General features: G+C 37.5%; 1 protein-coding gene across 1 annotated transcript in view; it reads right to left on the reverse strand.

Annotated features, from left to right (window-relative positions):
• Nucleotides 1-8,475, reverse strand: part of LOC123549639 (uncharacterized) — a 64,399-nt gene extending 55,924 nt beyond the window's left edge. Inside the window, exon 1 of the mRNA XM_053546668.1 lies at nt 8,425-8,475. The gene's annotated coding sequence lies outside the window, so the exon portion shown is untranslated. The remainder of the gene's footprint in view (nt 1-8,424) is intronic.
• Between the last annotated feature and the right edge of the window lie 7,045 nt (nt 8,476-15,520).

The raw sequence follows: 15,520 nt of genomic DNA on the forward strand, positions 1-15,520 counted from the left end.
GAACTTTAATTTAAGTCACCCCAAAATCGATAGGGGTCATCTACTCTGCATGACCAAGGCCTAAATTAAAATTAAGTTTGTTTGACCTTTACCGACCCAGTACTTTTACAGTGGGTAGGTAGGTAGGTAGGTAAATAATTTTATTATATTTTAGTTTTTTCTTAATGTTTGTTGTCTCAGTAATAATAAAAATTAAAGTCTATTTATTAATACCTATTGCTTGTAGATAATCTCGGAAGATGCTCTGTTAAATGTATGCTTGTAATAAACCCCTAGCCCTATTCATGCACACACAATATGGGCACAGACTTAATTTGCACATAAGGCGAAGTTGACCAAGTCTTTGAGTATCTTTCATGTCTATACTTTTTCTTTTTATATATATCAAAAATGTATTTACTACATCTGCGCTTAAAAGTACAAAACCATATAGTCGCGAAAATATTTGGCATCTAAACACACTACTGAATTACAGCTTATTTTCAACAAGTGTCTGATGCTTAATTCAATAGATAATAACTTTTTATGAGTTTTAGAAGGTTTTTACAACGGTTATGGCAGTATGCAAGTAAAAGTGATGATTTTTTAGCTTCAAGCTATTATGTACAAGCAAATTTCAAATATAACACATAGTAGACAAATAATAATCTCATGTACATTACGTTTCCTTTGTAATCAATCGTATTTGTTCTTCTTAAATTTCGTTTTCACAGCAGACATTTTTCTTTCAGGGTATTTTAGTAATCACCACCACCTAGTTGCTCTCCATAATAACTGCATCGATAGTAAAAATAATCACAGTCTAGCCCTTACCGTATTTCCCAAAAATGTTAGGACTAGTTATTTTCACTTTCTCAAGACTTATTTTGTAAAGTGTCCCAAAAATATGGACACAATAACCATAATCCACCCAATGTTGAAAGCGTAATAAAAAGCGTAAACGATTATCGGTAATTATTCTGTTGATAAACCACAGGAGTCTGAAATTCTATCAGGAAGACCATAAAAGTCTATCTTTACAAAGAATACCCCCTATATATATAAAATAAACACACGTGTTTATTTTATATATATAGGGGGTATTCTTTGTAAAGATAGACTTTTATGGTCTTATTGATAGAATTTCAGACTCCTGTGGATAAACTTTGTCCTTGTCATTGTTTTCATCATCCCCTCAAAGAGCTAAAAGAAGTGTGTAGGTATCATGGCATCTGAAGTGGAGATCAAAGCGTTACAGTTGCCCGAGATTGTCATGGAATTACGTCATGTTTTCGCGCCATATAACACATCACTGTTTGATCGTACCGCCACGGTTCTTTGAATTAATCAATAAAAAAGTTTCTTCTTTAATTTCTTAAAGCGAATTCAATATCCTGTATAAACTGACAGGTAAATGTGTCAAACGATAATTGTGGATATCCTACCTCTGTGAGCTATTTTGCCGCACTAACATAAATCTGTTTGCCAAAAGTCGTTTTACGCCATGTATTTAAATTGCTGACGCTTTTTCATTATTTAAAATTTTTTTATTCTGTTTTTGTTTTTGTTTTGTTTTTTATACCTTCTGGTCAAAAGTCTGAACTTTATGCTCATAGAATTTATCATTTATTTACTCTTAGAAAGAAATAAGTAATTTTAAGATCGCACTGTTTGAAATTTTACAAAGAACTAAATTTAAATTTGACCGTTTTTATAGAATTTTGCCTACATTCCTGTCGATATCTTATTAAAATCGTTATAGAATTCAAACTATATTACTTCTTAAGCGGTGCTAAAAAAGTATTGATGCGATAATAACAAACAATGAATGCACTACGCGCGTTTTTTTTGTAGTAACGTCGAGTGATGGAAATTAGATATTACGATAGCTCGCACGTGCTCGTGGAATGGAAAAGTACCGGCATGACGTTTTGGTTTCTTTACGTTTAGCGGGTAAATTAGATACTAGATTTGTAAAATTATGTCCTTTCGTCAGATTGCCTTCCGGTTATAAGCGGTTTGATTGTCGTCTGCATCCTATGGCCTTAGGCAACGTTATCGGCATAGTTGACACGTTTTCGGTTTACACGAGATGATAAACAGTCCGCTTTATCGATTTCTACTAGCCGACCGCGGGTTACTTTCTCACTTGCCATAATTATGTACGCATTTGTTAAATAAAATAATCGCCAGTTTCAAGCACCAAAATAAGTTTTTCCCTTTGATAAGAAAATAAAAATATTTTTTTTCTCTGGAATGCAATAAAATTATTTGAGTCGCGGCAATTTTTTCGGGTCGGTCGGTAAAGGTCAAACAAACTTAATTTTATTTTAAGCCCAATCATCCTACGAAGTTTCAACATTCTGGGTCAAGTGGTTCTCAAGTTACTGATCGGAAATGGTTTTCAATGATCAGGCCCCTGTGACCTTGACCTTTGACAGAGTGGCCCAAAAAGCAATAGGGGTTCTCTATCCTGCATGACCAATCATCCTATGAAGTTTCAAAGTTCTGGGTCAAGTTGTTCTCAAGTTATTGATCGGAAATGGTTTTCACTGTTCAGGTTCCTGTGACCTCGACCTTCGATGGAGTGACCCCAAAAACATTAGGGGCTGTCTACTGCAGCAGCCCTACCACTCTATGAAGTTTAAAGGTTCTAGGTCAAATGGTTCTCCACTTATTGATCGGAAACTAAGTGTGATGTACGGATGGACTGACAGGGCAAAAACAATGTCTCCCCCAGGGGAGACATAAAAATTTGTTAAGTAAGGTACTTTTTAATGGCATTTTTAGATATTTATCATATTTACTTCTTGAATATATTTTTTTGGCGGCCTTTTTGTGCAGTGAAGCGGAATGTATCAGTGATACGCACAACTAGGCTTGGTACTGATCACTTCTGTGAGTTTCGTGACAGGTCAAACTGCCGTGGCTGCAAATGTCAGAATTTTTTTTTAAAAGCAGCCAATTGGCGACGTCTGGCGCCTAGAGGGCAGGGAGGAGAGGCCCTTACAAGTTACTAGTTCTGGCTACCATAACTTAACAGATGCTGTTTTTATTTTCTGATGGTTGCGTCCATTAAGTTGTGGCGAAACCCCATTTGGTTAACTTACCAGTATCAAACTGCAACATCTCGCACAGATGTGAAAAACTGATGATGTCATGCAACAAGTCAGAGCATGTGGTTGTTTTTGAAAATCAAGATCAAAATTTTACCTATTTATGAATTTAATTTAATCATCAACATAACAATTTTTCGATAAAATTCATAAAAAAGACATATTTTAGAAGTTCTCAGAAAAGGTCAATAAAGAACAATTCTATACCACCTATTGGTTTTCAAAATGACGAGTACCCTAATCTGGTGACACCTGCAATTGCGGACGAAATATTGCAGACAGGTGTACCAATTTGAAACTAAAGTGTGTGTATAACTTGTGTTCAAATTATGTTGCATGGATTATTTTATGCCAGATCCAAAGAAAAATTAACTGGAAATATTTTAAAGTAAAAGGTGAGTCCATTGCATTTCATTTGATAAAATTATAGCCTGACAGACTTCTGGCACCGATTCCTGGTTAGGTTTCAGTACTGGTACTGATGATAAACTCGGACGGATGATAAATTCCGCCACCTTTGAATAATTCAATTGCAATCGGTTATTTATATAAATGAACACACCGTCTAATAGCAACCATTTACAACACCAACTTGTGTTAACAAAAACAAAATTGGTAAATATTCTGTATAAATAAATGACTTACATGTACATTTGAGCCGCACCATAAGAAAACCAACATAGTGCATTTACAACCAGCATGGATCCAGACAAGCCTGCACATCCGCGCAGTCTGGTCAGGATCCATGCTGCTCGCCAAGGCCATAATAAATTAGCTCCTAGATTATCCAATTTTTGCTGAAAAAAGCGGTAGGGGTTGGGGGGTGAAGAATTTTATTTTTTATTTTTAAAACAACTGTATGCAGGGGTTCCCTGGACCCGCGAGTAGGGGATTCTGACTCTTGAAATTAGCAGAAGTGTACATACAGACTCCTAGGATTTTTATCAGCATGAGATATATTTCAGTTTAAAGTCACAAAATCAAGCCTTTTATATTCAAAAAGACAGCTATTTATATACAAATCGAACCCCTGAGTACAAGTCAAGACAAACGGCAACAAGAGGGACATAATGGCCCTATATCGCTCACCTGTTATCATTGCACTTAAGGACAAGAAGGTCAAACAACAAAGGGAAGAAATTTAACCAGAAAGAAAAAAAAAATTCTTACAAGGTACAGATATGTCAAAATACACCTAAAAATTGGAGATACCATCCATGTTGTACCACAGAAAAGTGGTCTCGTTTTTTCCCTACGGCCAATAATAAAAAAGTTACTAAATAAGCTATTTATAGTAACGTAAAAGGGAAGTAATTAAAAAAAATTATTGTAAGTGAACAAAAGAAGGATCTGCCAAATAAAAACAAGAGCACTGCAATGCAACACAATATACACTCAAAACAAAGTCATATGACCTTTGACCCCTAAGTGTGACCTTGACCTTGAAGTGAGCCATCCAAATCATGCGCTCTGCACGTCGTTTTGATGAGGTGAACATTTGTGTCTGGTTTCTTTGAAATCCTTCAAGGGGTTCAAGAGTTACAGAGTGGAAGGGAAATTGCTAACCAGACAGACACCGAGGTGATAACATAATACGTCCCTTCAGGCGTATAAAAAGGAATCAAGATCTTATGGTGATACAAGTTATGTGCAAGTTTGGTTAAAATCAAATCATAAATGAAGCTGCTATTGTGCAGACAATGTCAAAATAACTAATTTTGGCCCTTTCAGTGGCCATAACTCTGGAACACATTATGAGATCTAGCCGGTTCAAGAAAGGAACCAAGATAATCTTATGGTATCACAAGTTTTGTGCAAGTTTGATTAAATTCAAACCATAAATGAAGCTGCTGTTGTGCAGACAAGGTCAAAATAGCTGATTCTGGCCCTATAAGGGGCCATAACTCTGAAATCATAAAGGAATCTGGCCAGTTCAAGAAAGGAACCAAGATCTTGTGGTGATACAAGTTAGTGTGCAAGTTTGGTTAAAATAAAATCATAAATGAAGCTGCTATTGTGCAGACAAGGTCAAAATAGCTAATTCTGGCCCTTTTAGGGGCCATAACTCTGGAACCCATTAAGAGATCTGGCCGGTTCAAGAAACGAACTGAGATCTTATGGTGACACAAGTTTTGTGCAAGTTTGATTAAATTCAAATCATAAATGAAGCTGCTATTATGCAGATAAGGTCAAAATAGCTAATTCTGGCCCTTTTAGGGGCCATCACTCTGCAACCCATAATGGAATCTGGCCAGTTCAAGAAAGGAATTAAGATCTTATGGTGATACAAGTTGTGTGCAAGTTTGGTTAAAATAAAATCATAAATGAAGCTGCCATTGTGCAGACAAGGTCAAAATAGATAATTTTGGCCCTTTCAGGGGCCATAACTCAGGAACACATGAAGGGATCTGGCCAGTTCAAGAAAGGAACCAAGATCTTATGGTTGTGTGCAAGTTTGGTTAAAATAAAATCATAAATGAAAGCACTATCGTGCAGACAAGAAATTGTTGACGCAGGGACGCACGACGGGTGAACACAAAAGCTCACCTTGTCATGTGACAGGTGAGCTAAAAAGCTACAGGTAAAAAATCTCATTTTCTGTCCGAGTTTATCATTAGTACCAGTACGCGATTCGTTTCAGCTCAATGTAACAGCTAGCATATGAATATCTCTGTGCTGAAATTTTTTAGCTAACAAGTTATATCCAAATGTTAGTCAAAATAATTTGATGTTCAGATTGTTTTATATTTGTGACGGGGCAGTCTAAACGTCAAAACTTTCGACCAAAATAATGGAAGTTATTGGTTTTATCGCTAGCGCATATCGGCGTGTATACATGGTAAACATTAATCGTGTACAGTACATACATTTACAGGTTTAAATCACCAGAAAATTCGTAATTTTGAATATTATTACATACTCATTTCTATTTCCCGTTAAGTTACACTGGTACCGGAAACTTCAATATTTTTCCATACACTGACGCCTGAATTTCAAATCAGGTGCGTGACGTAATTCAGTGTGTGTTGTTGCACTATTTTTTTCTATTTAGTTCAGTACTGTCAATTCTATTCCATTCTCATCCATCAGAGGTTCGTCAAAATCCCGAGACGAACCTCTGATTTATTTCCATCGTTTACATGGGTGAGCATGCGCACACGTAATTACTATCGGGAGTGGTTTCAGCCAATCATTGTTCGCCATTATTTGGAACTCCGAATTGAAACTTCAAAAAATATGTAAACAAGATACTTGCTTACGGTGGATAAAGGCTGTATTCCATGAATGCGATAAATAAAGATTTATTCCTGTAATTCGACGTTAAGAGATTTACATCAAGAAATAATAATATTTGTCGTAAATGGACATCGTATTCCCTCGATAATATGGAAAGGACGCGGTCACGCTTTTCACGGACGATTTTGATTGGTTCGCTACGATTTGTCGCGAAACGACGCTGATTGGCTGAAACGTTTTACCTGTAATGTAACCAAACCATAAATATCGGCGAAATGTGCCAGAGGTTCATCCGGGGTACCACGGTAGACCTCTGGTATGCGAGAATGATTCTATTCAGGCTATGGAAGATATATATGATATATACATAATATTTATACGTGTAGATGCGTATGTAATAAAAAGGTTATTATCTTTTCATCGTGAAATATGCACTCGTTCTTCAGCGGAAGAATATTGCACTCCTAAAGTCGTGCAATATTTCCCGATACAAAGCTAATAACCTATAATAATTCGCGACTTTCCAGTTTAGCGCCACCTGGCGGATAACAGTAGCAATGCAAACTCCGCTAGGTGGCGCTGGCGTAGTGTTTTTCCCGTACTATTTTTGGCTGACCTCATTTTTGATATCATTTCTTACGGTCGATTTCGCTTATAAAACATGCAAAAAGTTGGGAACCACCGTGCCATATATGGAGAAAAAAGAAGTCCGCAGCGGGAAATGGTACCTCTTTGTAAATTAGTGCGCAAAAACATAAACAAAGCATTCTATAAAGTTTTCATCAAGTCGGAAAATTGTGAAAACGGTGCCTTTCGCGGAAATTTCTGGTTTTAGGAGGTATATCAATCATTGTTTTACATAAAAAAACATAGTTTCTCAACGAAAACCACCGTAAAAGAGTAGTATTTTGTCATTTTCTGAAGCCTGTGCAGATAGCCAAGAACGGCAACTCTTCATGTTCCGAACGTAAAACGCGCACCTGCTACTGACACCGGTACGATTAATTTCATAACATTGAATCGAGTTTGCAGTATTTTATACCATTCAGAATCAGTTGTAAGTGTTTTTACTGGAGTTGTAAATGCAAGTGTACATAAATTACACAATGCAAATAGAAATTAACAAAGTAAACGAGAGAATGCAACAAAATCACGGGTAGAAATTGTCGAGTTGTTTCGTCACCATAAACTTTCGTTCCAATTATGTAACAACTACGCCGTAGTAAAGATTTACGTTTTTTACAGCCTAAACAGTTATAACAACGCATAATACATGGAAGACTATTTAAAATGTTAAATATATCATGTTTTTACATTTAATTTTACCTTTTTCAGTGACAATAAATTGAAAAAATGTTGTTCCCAATCCACACCCCGGCCCAGTCTTACTATTTCCTAGGATCGCGTCAAGTTAGCTGAACAAATCCAAATGTCTACCGGTAAAAACAGATGGACGAATGCTTGTGTCATGTCAAAGAACATACAGTGCTTTAGAGTATAGCGGATTTTAGGGTATAGAGGATAGATTGGTAAATTTTATATTTAGACTTGAATTATTGTATAAATTTTCATATCATTCTTTTACTGGCATGCAAACAGACATTCTGACATACATTTTAAATATTTTCTTGTTGTGTTGTTTTTCATATGTCATCAAATGTAAAATAAAGCTATCCCCTATAGACTAAATTGGTGTATATGTAAAAACGTCAGTGAATGAAAAGTATTTGATAGAAATTTAAAAAGCTGAATGTTTTTGAAAAGAGAATACATTATTATTCTGATTTATATTAAAGAAATCTTGGAAAGTTTGTTAAGATGTGGATTTTAAACTAATAATGTAAAAAATGACCAAAGCTATCCTGTACCCTAAATCAGCTCATATGTAAACAATGGCGTGGAGAGAAAAAACATATAAATTTCTATGAAAAGCTGACTGTTTTAAGAAGAATAGATGTTTTCTGTCTGATATACTGAATAAAAACTACTATTTTCATTTCTTTGAATTGGAATGCAGGAAAAATTAGTTAGCTATCCGCTATACCCTAAAGCACTGTATTCGACGCAGTTGCAGTTGGAAGAAGTTGCATACCGTGAAATAATCAGATAAACTGATCACAGCGAAAGTTTGACAGCTCTTCCCGCCAAATGTCATAATGTAATACATACATATCGTGATAATCACAAATAGGCTGAATGCTTACACGACGCCACAAGAAAAATATTGTAAATTAATGAAATAACCGAATACAGGATCCTAGATTTCGTTGTTTAGATGTATTCGTAAATGCTTTTATGTAAATTTAATTTCTTTTTTTCCAATGTTTAATACATTCAGTTTGATGTTTCCTAATGTTTCCGAACGTTAATCTTTATATAATGTAAGTGATACCATGCTCAGTTTCAATTCGTTTAGTTACATTTATTTTATTTCCAAACATATTGTTCTTGTTATATTCTATGGTATCAATATTCAAAATTGCACATTGAGCTGCATATCGTTTATATAAAATTCAGAATTTTGTTCCATGGTACATATGTTGATCAAAGAGCTATAAAATGTATTTTATACTTCTTTGTGTTGATATATTATGTTGATTTAGTTTCATTATGCGTTTACAATGTGATCCATTATGATTATTATGTAAATAATAATAAACAGAAATAAAATTTATTGAAATAAACCTTTTTCTTTTCTTCGCTTAACAATCTAGTGAGTTATGATCCAAAATAAAAAAAATCCAAAGGCGTGGTCCGAATCAGCCAACAAATATGCTCATTATCTAGGCCTACTCGTATTTCGAAGTATGTGGTCCGGATCAGCCAACCTTTATGCTAATTATCTACTCTTATTTCAAAATACGAGGTCCGGATCAGTTAAAATATATGCACATTATGAACTCTTATTTCAAAGTATGTGGTCCGAATCAGCGAACATATATGCAATTTATCTACTCTTATTTCAAATTTTAAGTATGTGGTCCGAATCAGCCAACATATATGCTCATTATATCTACTCTTATTTCAAATTTTAAGTATGTGGTCCGAATCAGCCAACGTTTATGCTAATTATCTACTATCATTTCAAAATCAGTTAAAATATATGCACATTGTGTACTCTTATTTCAAAGTATGTGGTCCGAATCAGCCAACCTTTATGCTAATTATCTACTCTTATTTCAAAATACGTGGTCCGAATCAGTTAAAATATATGCACATTATCTACTCTTATTTCAAAGTAGGTGGTCCGAATCAGCCAGATTATTTGGTCCGAATCAGCCAAATATTTGGACCGAATCAGCCTGGTCCGAATCAGCCATGGTCCGAATCAGCCTGTTTCCATCCTCGAAAGGGGTTCATTGTAATCCTCCTTTGATTTATTCGCGTTTGCTTCCTTACTGAACATGTTGCGAGGATCTGTACATTATATAATTTATCTGCAAGGGTTTATTCAGAGGGGGTGAGGCGGGTGCGACAGCAACCGCTTCCGTTTAGGCAAACTTTGCAGAGTCTGTTCTTAAGAGGCAACGAAATGTACAACACCCATCACGCCCCACCTAAGCATTGAGTATTTAGTTCTTTAAGTTCTCCGACTCCACGTTGCCATTAATATTCAGTTATTACAAAGTTGTTGCAAACCATGAATTTGCCAAATTAAATAGATCTATAAAAGATCCACTGTTAAATATTATTCAAGACAGGGTCATATTTCTTCTTCTTCTTTTATGATAATGGTCTCGTTCAATTAATTTACTGATAAATTTTGGTCATGCATGGGGCCGGGGTTAAGAAGTGAAAGACTATCAGGATTCCCAAGCTACTCGGTCCACCTAGTATTCCCCGACAGTTGTGGATAAAAAAAGGCGCAAAACCTAACATCTTATATAGCCCTAAATGTAAAACATGTACATACATAAGCTGTTGTGCTGGAAAAGAGAAATATTAGTAGGGTTAAAAACAGGATAAAAGCAAGTATATATAGTAATTATGGTTGGAACATCGATGCAGCCAGTGCTGATTTGAATCCGAAGATAGTTTCAGCTACATTTTTATAAACAAAATGATAAACGAAAAAAATGGGATCAGTGCATAAGATTTTTCGCAATTACGTTTCCCAACATTACTTTCCGTCGTTAATTTACGAGTACTTACAGTCAACAAATGCTGTTGAAAATATAAACAAAATTACAGCAAGAAAAGCTCCAAAATCAATGCATTTCACAGGTTCTGAATGTTTAGAACCACATCAACCTTGCTAAAGAAGGAAGGACATATGTATATATGCAAGATACGTTTTATAACCTCAGAATCGCATTTAAAAAGGCCGTTGAGATGAACCTAGGCAAAAAAGTGTGTGTGCGTGTGTGTGTGTGTGTGTGTGTGTGTGTGTTTTAGAAATTATCAGTGTCATTATGAAGAAAGAAATAAACTTTATTACAAATTACTTGATCTCAGCAGACTGTAAGTCTAGGTACGGATAGGTATGTTCATAGTAATTGAGATAATGATTACTCAAGTTGTCCAGTGTCCTTACTCCAAATATATAGTCTTCTGTCATTCCTTTTCGTTTTTTATCATTTTGCAAATTCAGTAAAACCACTATTCGGAAGAAGCTGAAGCGGCCTTTGTTGACATGTGGTCTTTGGTCATAGGTGCTTCTACTTTAAATGAATAGTGCACTGTTTTATCCCAGTTGGGTTTTATTCTTAGGGTGGTCTTTGTTCGGAGGTGGTCTTTAAAACAAGTTTGACTGTAGGCGAAATGCGATAAAAATCGCACACATAATTATTAAGTGTTTTCGAATGTATTGGATTTGAAATTAGTTACAATCAACCTACACAAAATGAAAACATAACGAAAAAGGTGTCTGACATTTAATTCTAGCGACTCTGTTTTGTATATGATCACCGACAAATAAGTTTTGCGCAGATTGTCTTCATATGTCACAGTAAGAAAGATCGACATCTATGGAATCGACACAAAACTTGTTTCATAATTAATTCAATCAGTTTCTTTGGTCAGTTAGTCGATCCATTTGATTTCATATCGGTTTATCGGCAACTCGTAGACAGACAATTATTTCTGCATTTGTGTTATGTTTCCTCACAATATAGCTGAAATAAACGTCAGGAAAAGTAACTGCTGTCCGATTCGGTAATCTTGAAAAAAGAATCGAGCGGCTAAGGCTTTAAATTCTCGCCAGGCATCTCGTGTTTTCAAACGGCGCAGACTAGACTGGGAGAAAAATACAGTAGGTGGCACAAGATCACAGTTATTTGCCCTTGGTTGACCACAATAAGGAAGTTGTTAGGCGGAAAATACTTCCTCTGTTTGGCGGTGAATATTGGTGAATTTCTGAGTGCAACACCTGCAATAACTGGCATAATTGAATAGAAGAGATATGAAATAGTAGGTACATGTACAGTTTGCAAGAATGAGAATGTCAAAATATGCATAGCATGACTTTTGCCTGTTTGCGGCCATCTAGAGAGTATACTTCATACGCATGTGATTTGGTTCAAAATGGTGGAAAAAAAGAGCCGGTCAACCCCATGGTTGGATTTTTTCTTTCTTGAATAGTTCTGTTGAGTTCAAGTATTTTTAGGGGTTGTAAAATTGCAATAGTGTCCAGTGTCTACATAGAAGATATAGTAAAATATAGAACATATAGTGGCAGGGGCCAGTTACGTATTTGGCCCAGGTACGTTTTCTAAATAAAATCGACAGATGCACTTTAAAGGCATTTATATTCAACCGGTTATTTATGATGTTTATAGAACTAAGGATGCCTGCGTACTTGTACTTATATATGCTTGTATCGATTTTCTTAGCTCCGTGTAAACGGCCGGGTCTAAAATCTTACCTGAGTAAACGGAAGTCAGACGATTCAGCTCAAATTTGCGGAAAAAGTAAACGGTTATGAGACGTTTTTTTTTCCGCACCATTATTTCCGTCTGGTCACGTGCTTTAAAAATATACATATGTTTTAGGTCAGTTATTTGCAGATAATACGACACATGTCGCGCAAGGTGTACATTTTGGGCCATTTTTGCCTGAAAATTTAGTGTCCTGTAACCGGCGTTTTACTCTTTTTTATAATAGAAACAACAGAATCGGCAAGCTGAAAATATCACTTGATGAAATGCTAAATATATGCAATACATCCGCGTTAAAATTCCCTGGAATTTTTCAAAATTGGATTTTTCATGATTTTTTTCGCACTGGTATCAGCGCCGATTTGGGGAATTTCAAATTTATTGTCCCTTGCCCAATAACACCAGCTTCTTAGGAATTCAACAATTCTATTCAATATAGAGACGACTGGATTCGATATATGTATCAACTGATAAATGTAAATTCAGAAACAAACACAGTCTTGTCAAAACGCGTTAAGACACATTCCTACCAGCGGGGTCAGGAAAAATATTTTTGGGTCGAAATTTCGGACCACGATTTTTGGCATGCAACTGATGCTAGGATGGTCCTAGATGCCCAAGCACCAATTAACTTTTCCATATAGGCAGTGAAACTGACGGGAATAGGACCTTCCCAAATCGGCGAATTTTCCTAGAAAGGGGGTCAGGAAAAATAGCTGTTTTGGGTAGAAATTCCGGACCACGATTTTTGTCATGCAGTTAATGTTAGGATGGTCCTAGATGCCCAAGCAACTGAAGGGAATAGGACCCTCCCAGATCGTCCTAGATGCCCAAGCACCAATTAACTTTTCCATATAGGCAGTGAAACTGACGGGAATAGGACCCTCCCAAATCGGCGAATTTTCCTACCAGGTGGTCAGGAAAAATAGCAGTTTTGGATCGAAATTTCGGACCCCGATTTTTGGCATGCAACTCATGCTATGATGGTCCCAGATGCCCAAGCACCAATTAACTTTTCCATATAGGCAGTGAAACGGACGGGAATAGGACCCTCCCAAATCGGCGAAATTTCCTACCAGGGGGGTCGAAATTTCGGACCCCGATTTTTGGCATGCAACCCTTGCTAGGATGGTCCTAGATGCCCAATTAACTTTTCCATATAGGCAATGAAACTGACGGGAATAGGACCCTCCTAAATCGCCGAATTTTCCTACCAGTCGGGTCGAAATTTCGGACCCCGATTTTTGGCATGCAACCCTTGCTAGGATGGTCCTAGATGCCCAATTAACTTTTCCATATAGGCAGTGAAACTGACGGGAATAGGACCCTCCCAAATCGGCAAATTTTCCTACCAGGGGTGTCAGGAAAAATAGCAGTTTTATGACGAAATTTCGGACCCCGATTTTTGGCATACAACTGATGCTAAGATGGTCCTAGATGCCCAAGCACCAATTAACTTTTCCATATAGGCAGTGAAACTGATGGGAATAGGACCCTCCCAAATCGGCGAATTTTCCTACCAGGTGGTCAGGAAAAATAGCAGTTTTGGATCGAAATTTGGACCCCGATTTTTGGCATGCAACTCATGCTAGGATGGTCCCAGATGCCCAAGCACCAATTAACTTTTCCATATAGGCAGTGAAACTGACGGGAATAGGACCCTCCGAAATCGGCGAATTTTCCTACCAGGCGGGTCGAAATTTCGGACCCCGATTTTTGTCATGCAACTGATGCTAGGGTGGTCCTGGATGCCCAAGCACCAATTAACTTTTCCATATAGGCAGTGAAACTGACGGGAATAGGACCCTCCCAAATCGGCGAATTTTCCTACAAGTTGGGTCAGGAAAAATAGCAGTTTTGGGTCGAAATTTCGGACCACGATTTTTGGCATGCAACTGATGCTAGGATGGTCCTAGATGCCCATGCACCAATTAACTTTTCCATATAGGCAGTGAAACTGACGAGAATAGGACACACCCAAATCGGCGAATTTTCCTATCAGCGGAGTCAGGAAAAATAGCAGTTTTGGGTCGAAATTTCGGACCCCGATTTTTGGCATGCAACTGATGCTAGGATGGTCCAAGATGCCCAAGCACCAATTAACTTTTCCATATAGGCAGTGAAACTGACGGGAATAGGACCCTCCCAAATCGCCGAATTTTCCTTCCAGGGGGTTCAGGAAAAATAGCAATTTTGGGTCGAAATTTCGGACCACGATTTTTGGCATGCAACTGATGCTAGGATGGTCCTAGATTCCCAAGCACCAATTAACTTTTCCATATAGGCAGTGAAACTGACGGGAATAGGACCCTCTCAAATCGGCGAATTTTCTTACCATGGGGGTCAGAAAAAAAGCAGTTTTGGGTCGAAACTTCGAACCCCGATTTTTGGCATGCAACTGATGCTAGGATGGTCCTAGATGCCCAAGCACCAATTAACTTTTCCATATAGGCAGTGAAACTGACGAGAATAGGACCCTCCCAAATCGTCGAATTTTCCTACCAAGGGTGGTCAGGAAAAATAGCAGTTTTGGGTCGAAATATCGGACGCCGATTTCTGGCATGCAACTGATGCTAGGATGGTCCTAGATGCACAAGCACCAATTAACATTTCCATATAGGCAGTGAAACTGACGAGAATAGGACCCTCCCAAATCGGCGATTTTCCCTACCAGCGGGGTCAGGAAAAATAGCAGTTTTGGGTCGAAATTTCGGACCCCGATTTTTGGCATGCATCTGATGCTAAGATGGTCCTAGATGCCCAAGCACCAATTAACTTTTCGATATAGGCAGTGAAACTGACGGGAATAGGACCCTCCCGAATCGGCGAATTTTCCTACCAGGGGGGTCAGGAAAAATAGCAGTTTTGGGTCGAAATTTCGGACCCCGATTTTTGGCATGCAACTGATGCTGTGATGGTCCTGGATGCCCAAGCACCAATTAACTTTTCCATATAGGCAGTGAAACTGACTGGAATAGGACCCTCCCATATCGGCGAATTTTCCTACCAGCGGGGTCAAGAAAAACAGCAGTTTTGGGTCGAAATTTCGGACCCCGATTTTTGGTATGCAACTGATGCTAGGATGGTCAAGATGCCCAGCCCCAATTAACTTTTCCATATAGGCAGTGAAACTGATGGGAATGGACCTCCCAAATCGGTGAATTTTCTACCAGGGGGGGTCGGAAGAATAGCAGTTTTGGGTCGAAATTTCGGACCCCGATTTTTGGCATGCATTTATTCTAAGATGGCCCTAGATGGCCAAGCTCCAATTACGTTTCGATATGGCAGTGAAATGACGGGAATGGGGACACA

The sequence above is a fragment of the Mercenaria mercenaria genome, chromosome 6 (genome assembly GCF_021730395.1).
Source record: "Mercenaria mercenaria strain notata chromosome 6, MADL_Memer_1, whole genome shotgun sequence".
In the NCBI taxonomy this organism is placed as follows: domain Eukaryota; kingdom Metazoa; phylum Mollusca; class Bivalvia; order Venerida; family Veneridae; genus Mercenaria; species Mercenaria mercenaria.